Source organism: Mesocricetus auratus, unplaced genomic scaffold (assembly GCF_017639785.1).
Source record: "Mesocricetus auratus isolate SY011 unplaced genomic scaffold, BCM_Maur_2.0 Super-Scaffold_100004, whole genome shotgun sequence".
NCBI lineage: Eukaryota > Metazoa > Chordata > Mammalia > Rodentia > Cricetidae > Mesocricetus > Mesocricetus auratus.
The window spans coordinates 72,283,299-72,297,978 of record NW_024429189.1 but is presented as its reverse complement, the minus strand read 5'-3'; positions in this window follow the sequence as shown (position 1 = coordinate 72,297,978).

Here is a 14,680-nt window from a genome sequence, read left to right as displayed (position 1 = left end):
CACACATGTAACCTTTCAGAACACTACCTAGGACAGAGTGGGTGCCACCGTCACTGGGAGAGTGATCCTTCTCTGACCATCTTCTTTCAGAAGCATGGAGATTTCCACGGGTGGACTTTTACTATGCCAGCACCTGTGAGGCAGAAAGAGCAGGTCTTTCAGGTCGGGCTGCTGAGGTTTAAATCCACCGATGCTCTTCCTTCCTGACTCGGGTGACTTCCCCATTCCCAGGCCCATCATTGTCCTGACTGAACAGGAGTGGATGATAGCACTACTCCACAGATTTGTTTTGATAACAAACTGATACAGCCATGGAGAAAAGCGTTATGATTCATTTATGCTTTTTACACAAAGCTTGGCAAAGGAAAAGGTCAACAAATGTGAATTGAATGATGGAACAAATGAGTGAATGAAAAAAGTCAGGCAATAATCCTAAAATCCCAGTGTATATATTTTATATATATAGTGCTTGTGTGTTGCCTGGCATATAATAGGACATTAATAATTGATAGTTATTAAACTTTCAGTTTGGCTAATCAGATAGTAACCTTGACTAAAACATAAGTCAGCCAGCTGCAGCTTGAATTACAGCATTCACAGAACAGTGTGTTTTATGCGTCACAAGCACAGAGTCTAACCACGCACAGACATGAATTTCCATCTTCCTCATGCTTGCCGTTTCGTGTTGAAATCTCACTCTTGCATACATGAAGTTGTGGGGTCATGTCCTGGCATCGACTGAGTTTCAGACTTTCGACTTTGAGTCTTCTGTTGACTCCCTGTTACTATTACTGTTTACAACATCTGAAGAATTCCCAGCACCTGTCCAGGACTCTGGCAATCCAATGCTTTCCCAAAGAAGCAGGAAAGTGTTTTCAACAAACACAGAGAAAAAGCAGCTTGACCCTCTTCCTGGAACTACCACATAGCATTTATTAATAGTTTTGTAAACAAACTTAAGTGTGGTATCAGCTTGCTGTTCAAGAACTACAAACGTTTATGAGAATCAACCAAGGGAAAACAAGACAGAGTCATTGGAAATCTAACACTACTCCATAGTGCGTTTATCCAAGACTCCATAAATCACAGTCCAGTGGGCCTCCTATTGTGATCACTCTTCCAGATCTGAGACACCCCCCATCACTGTAGAAATCACATCCAAAGGCCGGCATGCTTTCCCCTACTGATACAGAGGCTAATTAGAAGATTTCCCAAGAGATAATAAATATTACTCTCCAATCAACACATGCAATGCAAGATAAATAAGAAGCCATAGCTTAGCCATGATTCTCTGTGTCTGGTACATATTTGTCTTTAATTATATCCTAGCCAGGAGTGGAATAATCATTATTATGGTTTTTACTCTATACCTGGAGGATCATTCATTTGGGGCAGGACTGTTTCAGTTTGAGCTCCTATCCCTAGTTAATTATAAACTGTTCTCCTTGTATTTCCAAAGTACCCTGGTTTGGGTGGTAAATAATAAGTATACATCATTTACTTAAGAATTTTATTTTATGCCTGGCATGGCACTGTATGCCTTTAATCCTAGCACTCTGGAGGCAGAGGCAGGCAGATCTCTGAGTTGGAGGCCAGCCTGGTCTACAGGGTGAGTTCCAGAATAGCCAAGGCTACACAGAGAAATCCTGACTTGAAAAATAGAAAGATGAAAGAAAGAAAGAAGAGAGAGATGTCATCATATAAGAATGAAGCTGCATGAGGGCAGCTTTAGCTCTCAAAAAGTCAGAATCTGTCTATGTGCTGCACCTCTTTCTCTTTATACATTGAAAATGTGGCCATGGGGTGTGGCGCATAGCTTTAATTCCAGCACTCAGGAGGCAGAGGCAGGCAGATCTCTGAGTTCAAGGCCAGTCTGGTCTACAAAGTGAATTCCAGGACAGCCAGGGCTACACAGAGAAACCCTGTCTCAAAAAACCTAAAAGCAAACAAAAATATTTTACTTTATGAGAAAGGAAGTCTTAAGCAAGGGTGAAAGACCAGAGTTAAGTGGAGCTAGTGAGATTAAAATATTAAAAACCAAAGGATAAAAATATTTAGTATAATCAAACAGAACGATTTGGGTCTGAGACTCCTGATAGCCAAGCAAAAGAAGAAAATAACCCTAGGTACATGGCTCTCATTTGGTGACAGAAGCGATAAACCACATTTTTTCCCCACTGAAAATCTGGAAAACATCATACTGGACTTCCTAGAGTGCAGCGGTTCTCAACCTGTAGGTTGAGATCCCTTTGGGGTTGCATATCAGATATTTACATTACAGTTCTTAACAGCAGCCAGACTACAGTTGAGGTAGCAACAAGAATAATGATGTGGTTGGAGGTCACCATAGCATGAGGAACTGTTTTAAAGGGTCACAGCATTAGGAAGGCTGAGAACCACTGCTCTAGGGTGAGCAGTATCCTCAACAAGAGTGCATTAACAATTCGATAACAGTCTCTGCTTGATGATTCCTTCCTTCAACCCAGTCAGAATCAACCGAACCTCATTAGTTAATTTTTAGAAATTTCCTATTGGCAATATTAAAATGCACAGTTTATTCTTATTCATCAGACAACTGATCATAAACCTACATATGGCTGAAGACCTGATTCCTGTCTTCAAAAATCTAGAAAGAATTGGGGAGCCCTCACAAGCAAGGTTTCCTTCTTTCCTCCTTTCTTTCTTTCTTTCTTTTTTTCTTTCTTTCTTTCTTTCTCTTTTAGAGATAGGGTTTCTCTGTAGCCTTGCAGCCTGTTCTGGAACTCTCTGTAGACCAGGCTGGCCTCAAACTCACAGAGATGCACCTGTCTCTGCTCCCGAGTGCTGGGATTAAAGTCATAGGTGGCTTTCTTAAATGACCATTAGCTCCCAGGGAGCGCATCTTGTAGCGCTTAGAGCAGTGATTCTCAACTTTCCTAATGTTGCGACCGTTTAATACAGTTCCTCATGTTGTGGTGAACCTCAACCACAAAATTATTTTGTTGCTACTTCATAAATATAATTTTGCTACTGTTATGAATCCTATTATAAATATTTTTGGAGATAGAGGTTTGCCAAAGGGGTCAAAACCCACAGGTTGAGAACCACTGGCCTAGAGACTTCTGAGGACTTAGATGCTGTTACCATCTAGCAGGCAGAGGTCAGGTATGCTACCTCACACTCCAACACAAAGCACAAGGCGCTGGGCAGTGATGGTGCAAGCCTTTAATCACAGCACTTGAGAGGCAGAGGCAGGTGGATCTCTGAGTTCAAGACCAGCCTGGTCTACAAGAGCTAGTTCCAGGACAGCCTCCAAAGCCACAGTGAAACCCTGTCTTGAAAAACAAAAGCAAAAACAAAACAAAACAAAAAAGTGCAAGGCAGCCATTGAGAACAAAGAACTGTCCAGGCTAGCACATCAGCAGTGCTGAGTTTGAAAATCTCCCTTAGGGAACCATCAGTAAAAGAGATCGTGACATCGTTTCTACCAGAAGTAAAATCAGAAAGCTTGTGGAAGAAGAGCCTTGAGCCACATCTCTCCACTCCAGCTCCTCCCCAGTGGAGTTGGGAGATGCCTCTCCCCAGGCTAAAGAAGGTTGGTGGAAGAATTAGACAGGAGACAAGAGGAAAAAGCTATAGTTGGATACAGTGCAGAAAGGGAACTGTGGAGATACTAGTTTAACTAGGAGAGGAGACTCCATGTGGAGCAATAAGACAGTCAGAGGACATCTCAACTCAGGGCAGATGCGCCAAGATCCCTAAATACTGCTAGTGTGTTTTGAAATCTTACAAATAGAAGACAGCATAAACTTTTATGTTCACAAAGATCATCTTTGGAATACCAGCTTGTGGTGTATGTACAGATATATATTTTGTCCCCCACCCCATGTCATTTCTCACCACTTACATAATGGGGATTCACTGTGACTCCATTTTATATCACATTAACTTTAAAATACAGCCCATCAAGACACACAAAACCCTGAACCTCTGCTGTAATTCAACGGCACCATAAGACTCTCTTAAGAAATACTCTGACCCGGTTCTGTGTGACAGGCTGCAGAGTATCTTTCTCTGGAGTCATGAGTCTCTGTGAAGACAGACTACAAAGCTCAGTCCCTCGATACTAGCCATCTCACCCCTCAAAGTTCAGCCAGAAGTGGGACAAAAGCCCTTGTCATCATGTTGACATGTTTACTTACGTTGTAGGAAAATACTGCTGTTACCCAATTCAGCTTCCCAGTCAGTTTGCTTGCCTGGAGACTTACATTTTATGTGTTTCTTTGATGATCTACAAATAAATTAACAAGATCCACTGAGGTCTGCCAACATATATGCATCACTAAAGAAATCGGAGATGTTGAAAAATGATCATAATTTATCATATCCCAATACTTTCTTCTTGAGAACCAAATAAATATCGTCAGCTAGTTTATACACCAGACATATTTATTGCAGCATTCCCAGCAGCACTTCCTATTGTCCTGTGTTCTCACACATTGTTTTCACAAATTGTGTTTTAAAGAAGTTGAGGGAAATTCAGGCCAGGGAAGAAAGATTTTATCATTTGGAAGGGGCGAACCCACTCTAATGTAGAGGTTTGGAAAGCCAGACTCCTCCTGTGGGTGTGATAAATCCACGGGACCAGAATCCAGGATTTTGCACTGGGGCCTTGGAGTCAGAATGAATAATTGAGTCATCTTTCAAATAAACACCGTGTATCATTATTATTATCGGACAAGCAGGGACATCTGTTCAGTCAAGCTAGCCCTGTTTCCATTAAGACAAGTTTCTTTTCTGAATGCGGCCGGGAGTCTATCACAAATGGATCCGAGAGGGAAGTAGAACACCCATCCTGACCCTCACTTGTGCTGTACTCAGAAATTAGGTTTCCAAACAAAAGACCATGTCACCTGCTCATCGCAGGAGGGTTACTGTCCCACCTGGTCCTGTAGCCATTTAGTCCCAAATAAACATGCAAAGGCTTATATTAATTATAAACTGTTTGTGCTGGTAGCTCAGGCTTCTTATTGGCTAACTTGCTCCTCTTAAGTAGTAACCCATTTCTATTAATCTGCATATCTCCATGTGGTCTTGGCTTATTGGAGAATGCCAGGCATCCTAACTTCCCATTAACTACATGGCGTCTCCTTGACTCTGCCTATTGCCTATCTCTGTCCCTGTTTGAATTTCCTGCCTGGCTAAATCCTGCCTGTCCATTGGCCAAAACAGTTTTAGTCATCAACCAATAAGAGAAACATGTATTCGCAGCATACAGGACATCCTCCATCAGGTTACATGCATATAATGCCATAGAATGGAGTGTGTGTTAAAACTTCATTCACTGAGCTTTTGTGAAAGATGAATCCTGAAGGTAGCTAGTCTTCGTTGTCTTTAAGGAAATATCACCCATGTCTTGAGTATTCATGTGAGTGAGGGGAGTCTAAGTATTGCGAAGATGTTATTCACTTTTTCCTAACTCAACCTGGCATCTTCTTGTGTATCACCCAGCTGAATGGGATATGGGAAACATTTTTTTCACTGAATTGAGTCTTAACTTCGCAGAAAGTTACAAAATGCAAGAGATTTTTGAGAGCAGCCAGTCTCACCCCTCTCTCTGATAAGATATATGGGTTGCCCAAGCAAGGCCTGTGTGAAGGGAGAACCCACTTTCTGTTACAGAGAGCATTCACTTTCCTTTGCCAAACAACCAAACAGAGGGCATATAATACTGGCTTCTGGATTCTGGTTATGCTACAGGATTTGGTCACAACTGAGGCATGTTCCCCTATGAGAAGTGTCCTTGGGGGCGACAGATGGCTGAGTAGATAAGGCACTTGAGGCACAAACCTTACAACCTGTGCTTCATCCCTGGAACTCATGGTGGAAGAGAGAACTAAGTCTGCAAAGCTGTCCTCTAACCTCCAAACATATGATAATAATAATAATAATAATAATAAATCATTATTTTAAACAGAAGCACTGCAGAGGAATCCTCACTTACACCAGATGCAGGAATTTGTCTGCCACTCAAGTTTCACACAGAGTGTCTCTAGCAAGTGTATGAACAATTGGTTAATTACAATATCACCATAATTAGAAAAATATCAATGCACTTCACTGGGATACTTCGCATATTGACGGTATCTTTTTCTAGAATTAGTCACTGATGCCTGGAGCAGAAGTTGTTCTGGTTTGGAAAGAAATGGAGTGTCTGTCTGATGGAACCTGAAAGACCCATCTGCTAAAGCTCCTTGGGTAGCACAGTCAGAGGAAAAGGAGCATGAAGCCCAGAGAAACGGCTCATCTTCTCCCTCCTGTATCTTTATTGCCTTTTGATGCTGATGAAATCCCAACAGTCTTTGGAGGGAGTGTTACACAATGTGCAAACATCACAGATATTTACCAAAGATCCCAACTCAAGTCTTAAAACAAAATACAAAAAAAAAAAGCAATTTCTCCCAATTCAACTCCCAAAGGCCCTAAAAAAGCATTTCAAATGTGTCCAGTAAGACATTAAAAATAATCATCCTGGACAGAAGTTAGTCCCTTGATTGTTTTAATGTACTTTTGTCGACAAACAAGAGTAGTTTGCAAAACCATTGCCTTGGCTGACTTTGGAAGGTCTCTAGAATAAAAGTACTTGGGTGACCCCAGAATTACTGGGCAAGAGTAACCAAAGCTGTGGATGAAGCTGAAAAAGATAGAAAAAAAATCTGATGATGTTTGATGTCAAAACTAAAATATTGCCACAATCAAGACATATTTCCAAGCTGAAGCTTATAAACAGAAACAGTCCTACTGGGCCATTTGACAATCCTCTAGAAAAGAGTGTTCGGATTTTTCAAAGTATGTACAAACTCATCCCTATGCTTCCCCAATGGCTCACTGTGGGGTGGCTGCTTCGTGGAGTCAGGATGTATTTTCCCTCTTCCTCTGTCCTCCTTCCATCCCTCCCCTGCTTCCTTTTACCGTAAGACTCACTCTTATTAGCTATCATTTGCTGCATGCTCAAGGCTCTCATCCATTCTCTTTACTTCTCACAACTGCAATTTCAAGAAGGGGTCATTACACCACGTCCTTGATAAGGAAGTTTAAGCTGGGAGACTCAGGTGGATACCCTTCTCCATCCAAAATACAATGTAGGTAGAGCAGCAGTTGTTGGGTTGGAGAGAATAGTCAGGATTCAGAATTCCAAAAAGAAAGGAAATGGAGATAACTAAGTATCAGAGATGCACATTAGCATAGGTCTCTGGTGTCATTCATCCAGTGAGATCCAGCCAGATCACAGCAAGATCCCACGGACCACATGGAATTCAATTGCTTTATCCTAGAATGTGTCCTTCACTCTGAAGTCTGACTCCTCACTCCCTATTCAGACCAAATTGTGAAGTTCCTGTTCTGCATCCTTGAAATGGAGTTTTTGTTATTGTGTTGTTAATTACAATAAAGAACAATGCCAATGCACTGTGTGGGAATTACATACACATACAAAAAATCTGCTCCTTCAGGAATCCCATGTGATTTTTCCCCATTTCTAAATCATTCCCTCTTCAAAAGAGAACAAGTCAGGTAGTTGGGAATCAGCAAAGCTCTAAAACGTGTCTTGATCCTTTTCCTTTTTGAGGTCTGTGGGTAATCACTAAGCCAGCTGTTAGAGGCCACCAGCCTTGCCTGTCAGGGTTCAATCCAGGAAGCAAGAGCATTATCCTCATCCCAAAGGCATACTGCAGAGACACTGATGAAGCTTCCCCCTCATTGACGCTTTGGGGCTCTATTGGATCACTTAGCCCCTTTGCAGAGCAGACTAGCAATGGCACAGAGATAATTATAGAAATAACAATAGCTACTTTTATAGAGCACTTGCTAAGTGACAACCACTGTACAACAGGTTTTCTAAGATTATATAGTTTGGTCCTCATAGAAATGCCAAGTAAAAAGTCATAAAAACAGGGCTTGGGAGATGGCCGTGCAATCATGAAGACTAGAGTTTGTATTCCAAAATCCATCTACATGCTGGATGGGAGTCAGAGTCTGCTTGTAATTTCAGCATTTGGAAGACTTGAGGTCACAGACTCTATTCTTGGAATCTCCACTCAGTCAGTCAACTAATTCTCCTTTTTCACATATGAGACATAGAGAGCTTGTCATTTGTCCAAACTTTTACAGTTGAGATGTGGCAAAGTGAAGGAGAATGTGAATCTAAAGTAATTCTAACCACTGTGCCATGCTAGAGAAGTAAGGGAAATCATCTGTTGGTCTTCCAGGCATCCCTGTGGGTTAGGGTACTGCAGGAGACAGAAATACACTAAAGTAGAACTACTGAGAGATACTAAATACACAGTCTCTATCTTAAATGTATCCAACACTAAATAAGACAAATGGGGGTGCTGAGTTTCCAGGCTCTGACTAGCAGGGAGCCTGTCCCCATCCCTGTGTCTAAGAGAGGAGACAAGAGAAAGTGGAGAGGTCTATCTGCAAGGAAAGCTGAACTTCTGAAAGAAATAGAGTCAACAAATAGGCTGATTTATATTTCTTCTTCTTACCGATGGCCAGACTCTCTGGGAGTGGAAGGCTGGGTCCCATAAGTACCATCCATGCAGATTAGTGTCCAAGGTCAGAAAACATGAAAAGGGACATGGATTTGGACCTTATATATCTCAAAATGACGTTAGCCTTTTTATCACTGCTGTTTTACGGTTTTGATCGTTACAGAATAATGAGTATTTTTACTCTGGCTTTGAAGATATTGCTCTCTGTTCTTTCACATCTATTGTTGGTTTTCAGAAATATAAAGCCATCCTTTGCATTGAGCCCTTATATTAAAATAGCATTTTTCCTCAGGAAAGTTGGCCTCCTCCAAATGGCCCAACTTAATTCCCATAATAATTTTTAAAATATTCACATATTTAGTAAAAGATCCCAACAAAATTTTAAATGACAATTTATAGAATCAGAAAAATCAATTACCAATTTTTTAAGCAACCCCCTTTCATGCAGTATTTGACATAACTCAACATAAGAATCAGGGTTTTCAGTGTTGTTATTCTGTGTTTTGTTTAATTTTATTTACTTATTTATGACAAGATTTTTATTATATAGCCTAGGCTGGTGTCAGACTCACAATTTTCCTGCCTTATCCTCCCAAGTATTGTGACTATAGGCCTGTACCACCACGCCATGCACAGGTACATGGCATTTTAAATTTTGTTTTAAAATACTTTTGCTTTTTGAGCAAATAATGTTAAAGCCCAATATAGAACAATTCACAAGGAAAGGACCATTCAAAATGTATTATTTCTTCTCAGGAGCTAAAACATCCCAGTTATTCTGTCTCCCATGAAAACAAGGTCCCAGGTTAACTTTGAACAATGAGTGTCTTTTCACAACAACATGAGACCACAATCTCTCTAAAAATGCAATACAAAACAACAACAGAACAAAAACAGGCCTATCGGGTTGTTCTCTTAGCAAAATGCTGAGCTTTCTCTTTAATGAGCTTATTGTTGTACGTAAAGATAGCGGATCTGGGAGAAGAGGTTGCCCTCTTCTGAACAGAGTAACTGGTGACAGAAACGCTTTTGTGAGTGGTAGCCTTGCGATGGAGCCAAAGTTGGTTGGCAGGCTATGATTTCCATGGTCCGCTAAACACCAAAGATGAGCCTGGCTCCTGGCCACAGAGGCAGTCAACAAGCCCTGCTTCCATCCACTCAAGGCTGCTCTGACTTTTGATATTTTAAACAATGGAAATGAAATCACCACAGTGAAGAGCGAGAACAATGGTGTTTTGACAAATGGAACAAAGACAGACTCTGACTGACTATTCAGGTCAGAAAAAAAAATTAAGCCTTAGGACCTTCTTCCTCCTACCAAGAAGCCAACACCCTGAGGTATGGAGGTGGGGGGGGGGGGAAGTGTCCCAGCAAGATGGTAGACCCACTTCATGGTGGCCTTTGGATTCGATAGTTTTGTTAAATATTTTCTCTCTCTTTTTTGTTTTTTAAGCATGTTTTATTGTGTCTGTGTACGTACGTAGGTGCACACGTGCCACTGTGAGTCTGTGAAGTCAATGGACAACTTGAAGGAATCGCTTCTGACCTTTATGTGGGTTCCAGGACTTGAACGCACGCCATCAGCCTTGGTAGAAAGCACACTTACCCTCTGAGCCACCTTGCAAGGTTAACCTGGGACCTTCTTTTCATGAGGACACAGAATAACTGGGACGTTTTAGCTCCTGAGAAGAAATAATACATTTTGAATGGTACTTTGGTTGTGAATTGTTTTATATTGGGCTTTAACATTATTTGCTCAAAAAAAAAAAGTATTCTGCAAGGGGGCACTTATTTTAGGACTTTAAACACAGAGCAAAATATGTATCCTTGGGCCCATACAGTCACAAAACCTCAGAAATTTAACAAGAAAGACCTGGGTGAATAGAGATTGTGGTACTTGTGGGAAATTTTTCTTTTGTCTTCTTAGAGATCTGCTGAGACGGTTCAAATGGAGTTGTGGACAGAAAACTGGGATAGTCTAAGAAATTTCTCACTGCCCTTTTGAGACCTATAATCTTCTAAAAATGGAAATTAGGAAGCATTCATTCATGACCTTGAAATGTCATTTATTAAAAACAGAAGTATATTGTAGTGTATCAGTAAAATGAGCTGGGGAGAAGGTTTACGTGAAGCTATTAGCGTGTATGCCATTCCCCACCTTGACCCCCACAAGAATGCGTAAATTGTAGCACATGGAATGTAAGCGGCTGGGGCCATGTTTCATAAATCTGCCTTGCAATGAGCCTTGCACAAGAACAGGCCCCAGGAAGGGAGGTCTCCAGTCATGAATGGTTAGTGATTAATTGGGTCAGAATCTGGCAACTGACAGTTTCCTCGCAGTGTTTTCTAATAATATTATTTTTCAACAAAGGGGCACTTTCTCGTGGAACCCATCCCTGGAGTAGTAATAGTACCACCTTCTGCCCACTTGAAGGCCCGAGACTCTTAAGCTAAATCCTGAGCAAAGTGGAAACCCCACCCACCTGTGACTGAGTCTTACAACTTTGGCATTCGGGAAAGGAGGGGTCACCTGTGGAAGCTTCAGCCTGTTGTTAGACTGGCAGCTTACTCCCCCCCTCCTCCCACCGTCTTTTATGGAAAAGTGGATTCTTCGTATTTCTGTTTCACACTGATAGTCAAGAACAGACTGACCAGTATCCTCCAAATCCCTTCAGCACCCAGAACCACTTTACACAAACCTCCACATCTGCCATTAATTTCCACATTGGCCATTAAAGTTAAAAAATAAAATGATTCTTCCCAAATGGTAAATATACCAGTGTCTCCTTATATTGCTGAGGTAGATAAGATGGGCTTCTTGGCATGCATGGAGAAACAGGAGGCTTAGCTTCTGCCTGTATTTGTACTTGTTGGTGTCAGAATCCTGAAAACCCTGTAATAGAGCAGAAAGTAGGAGTGTAAGGTGATTTTTGTTTTGTTTTGGTTTGGTTTGGTTTTTTGTTTTTCAAGACAGGGTTTCTCTGTATTGTCTTGGAGGCTGTCCTGAACTCACTCTGTAGACCAGGCTGGCCTCGAACTCATAAAGATCCACCTCCTGAGTGCTGGGATTAAAGGCATGCACCACCAACACCAGGCTAAGATGAGAAAAAAACAGTAGAGGGGCCACGAGATGGCTCAATGGGCTGCTTTGCCGTCAACCCTGACAAGCTAAGTTTGATCCACAGACCCCACTGACCTCCACACACAAGCTGTGGCACACTCACCAACAAATAAACGCTTTAATCAAAAAAGAAAATTCATAAATTCAAATGACTGGATTTATTTGTTTGTTTGTTTATTTGAGACAAGGTTTTACTACATAGCCCTCCCAAAAATTCATAAATTCAAATGACTGGATTTATTTGTTTGTTTGTTTATTTGAGACAAGGTTTTACTACATAGCCCTCCCTGGCTGATCTGGAACTCACTGTATAGACAGGCTGACCTTGAACTCACAGAGATCAGCTAGCCTCTGCCTCCCAAATGCTGAGATTAAAGATGTGTACCATCAGGCCGCGCGTTGGTGGCACATGCCTTTAATCCCAGCACTCGGGAGGCAGAGGCGGGCGGATCTCTGTGAGTTCGAGGCCAGCCTGGTCTATAAGAGCTAGTTCCAGGACAGCCTCCAAAGCCACAGAGAAACCCTGTCTCGAAAAACCAAAAAAAAAAAAAAAAAAAAAAAAAATAGATGTGTACCACCATGGCCCAGCTGGATTGATTTTTTTCTTTTAAACAAAAAATACATTAGTGGAGTGAAAAGTACTTTTTAAATGTTTCTCGTGTAGTTGAGGCAGCACTGTGGAAAGTGAGGAATATCCATCCACCCTAAGCCCATTGAGAGTGTTCAGGGTATAGGACACCAGGGACTGATGGGGAAGAGGAGAACATTCTAGAAATAGAGGCAGGAAAACTGTGGTCAGCCCTACTCTGTCACCACAGTACAGAAGTGTTGGATAATCTCCCTGTTCCATTAGCTGTGAGGCGTTGGTGAGACGAGCAAGTGTCTGTGGCTGTAAACTCAGTAGACAACTTGTGTGCAGTTATTACCAGAGGCCGCCCACATGGCTGGCACACCCCAAGCTCAAACCTCTCACCAGCCCACCACCTGAGTTACTGGAGGGAAGGGGTACCCCCTACCATAAAACCCGCCACTTCTGTCTTCCCAAGTGGCTTCTACTCAAGACAAAAGGTTTTGGCTTGCTTGGTGGGCACTTCTGTCAGGGTCTGTGGCTTGGCTGTGCTCAGCAGAAGGGAGGCAGGGAAGCACACTTTGAAACTGTAGCAAGCCTTCAAGCTGATTCAGTTCTATTCTGGATATAAATATCCAGGGAAGACCTTGGCTCCCGTCTTGCTTACTGTGGAGGTGTGGGATGCTCCTCTGTAAGACTTGCTGATTTGTCAGGCTGCCCGATACTGATACACCACGGGCAAAGAGTGCCTGGGAACAGGATGCTGTGGAGACTAGGACATCCCCTTCTGTACCCAGAGAGAGAGGGCCTTCCCACCGATGTGCTTTGCTCCCTCTTCCTGCATTTGGCTTTGGTGCTTCAGGTCCCTAAAATAAAAGATCGGAACAGATGATCTCCAAGGCCCCTTCCCCCAACATTCTTTGATTCAGGCATTTGGAGCATCTACAGATGCTGGAGAACACTACAAGCCATGAGAGTCTGATAAGAAATGGTATGACTGCTGGGGATGGGTGGAGTTCGTTTTCAATTTTGTTAATGGTACACCCTTTGGCCCTGAAATGTCCTTTCTTGGGCAGTGTTATACGGAAATACTAGCATAAATATTCAAATGTGAGTGTTTGGAACTGTAAAATATCAAGATCAATGAAGAGGTCCATTAGCAAGGGGTAAAATAAATAAATCTACTATGCAACCATTGTAATGACCACAGATCCCTATATGATAAAAAGAACCAAGGGCTGGGGAGATGGTTCAGTAACTACGGCTTAAGTGATTGCTCTGCAAGTGTAAAAGCCTCAGTTTGGATTCCCAGAACCCATGCAAAGGCTGGGTGCAGAGGCGTGTGCCTCGAAGTGCAGCACTTGGGGGATGGAGACAGGCAGATCCTGGAGGCTCTCTGACCAGTTAGTCTGACCAAAACTGTGAGCTCCAGGTTACAAAACCAAACCAAACAAACAAAAACAAAGCATAGAGAGACGACTGGGCAGTTTAGAGCACTTGCTGCTCTTGCAAAGGACTAGGGTTCTCTGTTCCCAGCACCTTCATAGTGGCTTACAACTGTCCTTAACTCCAGTTCCAACCAATCTGATGCCTTCTTCTGACCTATAAGGGCACCAGGCACCCATGTGTTGTGCATAGATACATGCAAGTAAACACACATATAAGATGAAAATAAATCCCAAAAAGAAAATTGGAGACATCCAGATATCTACCCTGGCCTACACACACACACACACACACACACACACACACACACACACACAGAATACAACTTCATGTGAAAAAAAAACATTGTTCAATAAAATGTACATAGTGATTTATTAAATTTCCTGAAATAAACTTTAGATATATGTGTTACAGAGTATAGCAGGTTGTATTTAATTACATACTTCTATTTATAGGTATAAACATAAAGAGCTGAGACAACCCCAGATCAAACTTACAGCACAGTTAAATTTAGGGGATGGGATAGGGGATCGGTGGGGGAGCAGGGGAGAAGGGGAGGGAGAGGGAATTGAGATTAACATGTAAAACAAGCTCGTTTCTAATTTAAATTAAAAAAGAAACTCAATGCTCAGCAGGTATTGACGTGGTGCCGGATGTGGTGCTGGTGTAACAGACAAACGAAGGTCTAAGTGGCTCTGTTTTAATTGCTTGAAATTTTACATAAAATCTGGCTCTTGACTCAGTTTTTGGAATGCTCTCAGTCCCTTGGGTACAGAGATCCAACTGTTCAGCCAGAGCTGCTTTTCAACTGTTCATGTCAATAGACGAAGCATTTCCAACGAGAAGTGTCAGACAGAGAGGTGTCTATGTATAAACTTCGAGGTAGATACAGAAGACGCCACAAACAGTAACTAACAAGTCCCAACAATAATTTTATGTCTCATTAATAATTTGATTGCATATTGAGTGGATCGTTTTCATACTTCAGTCTAAATAAAATATGTGACTAAAATT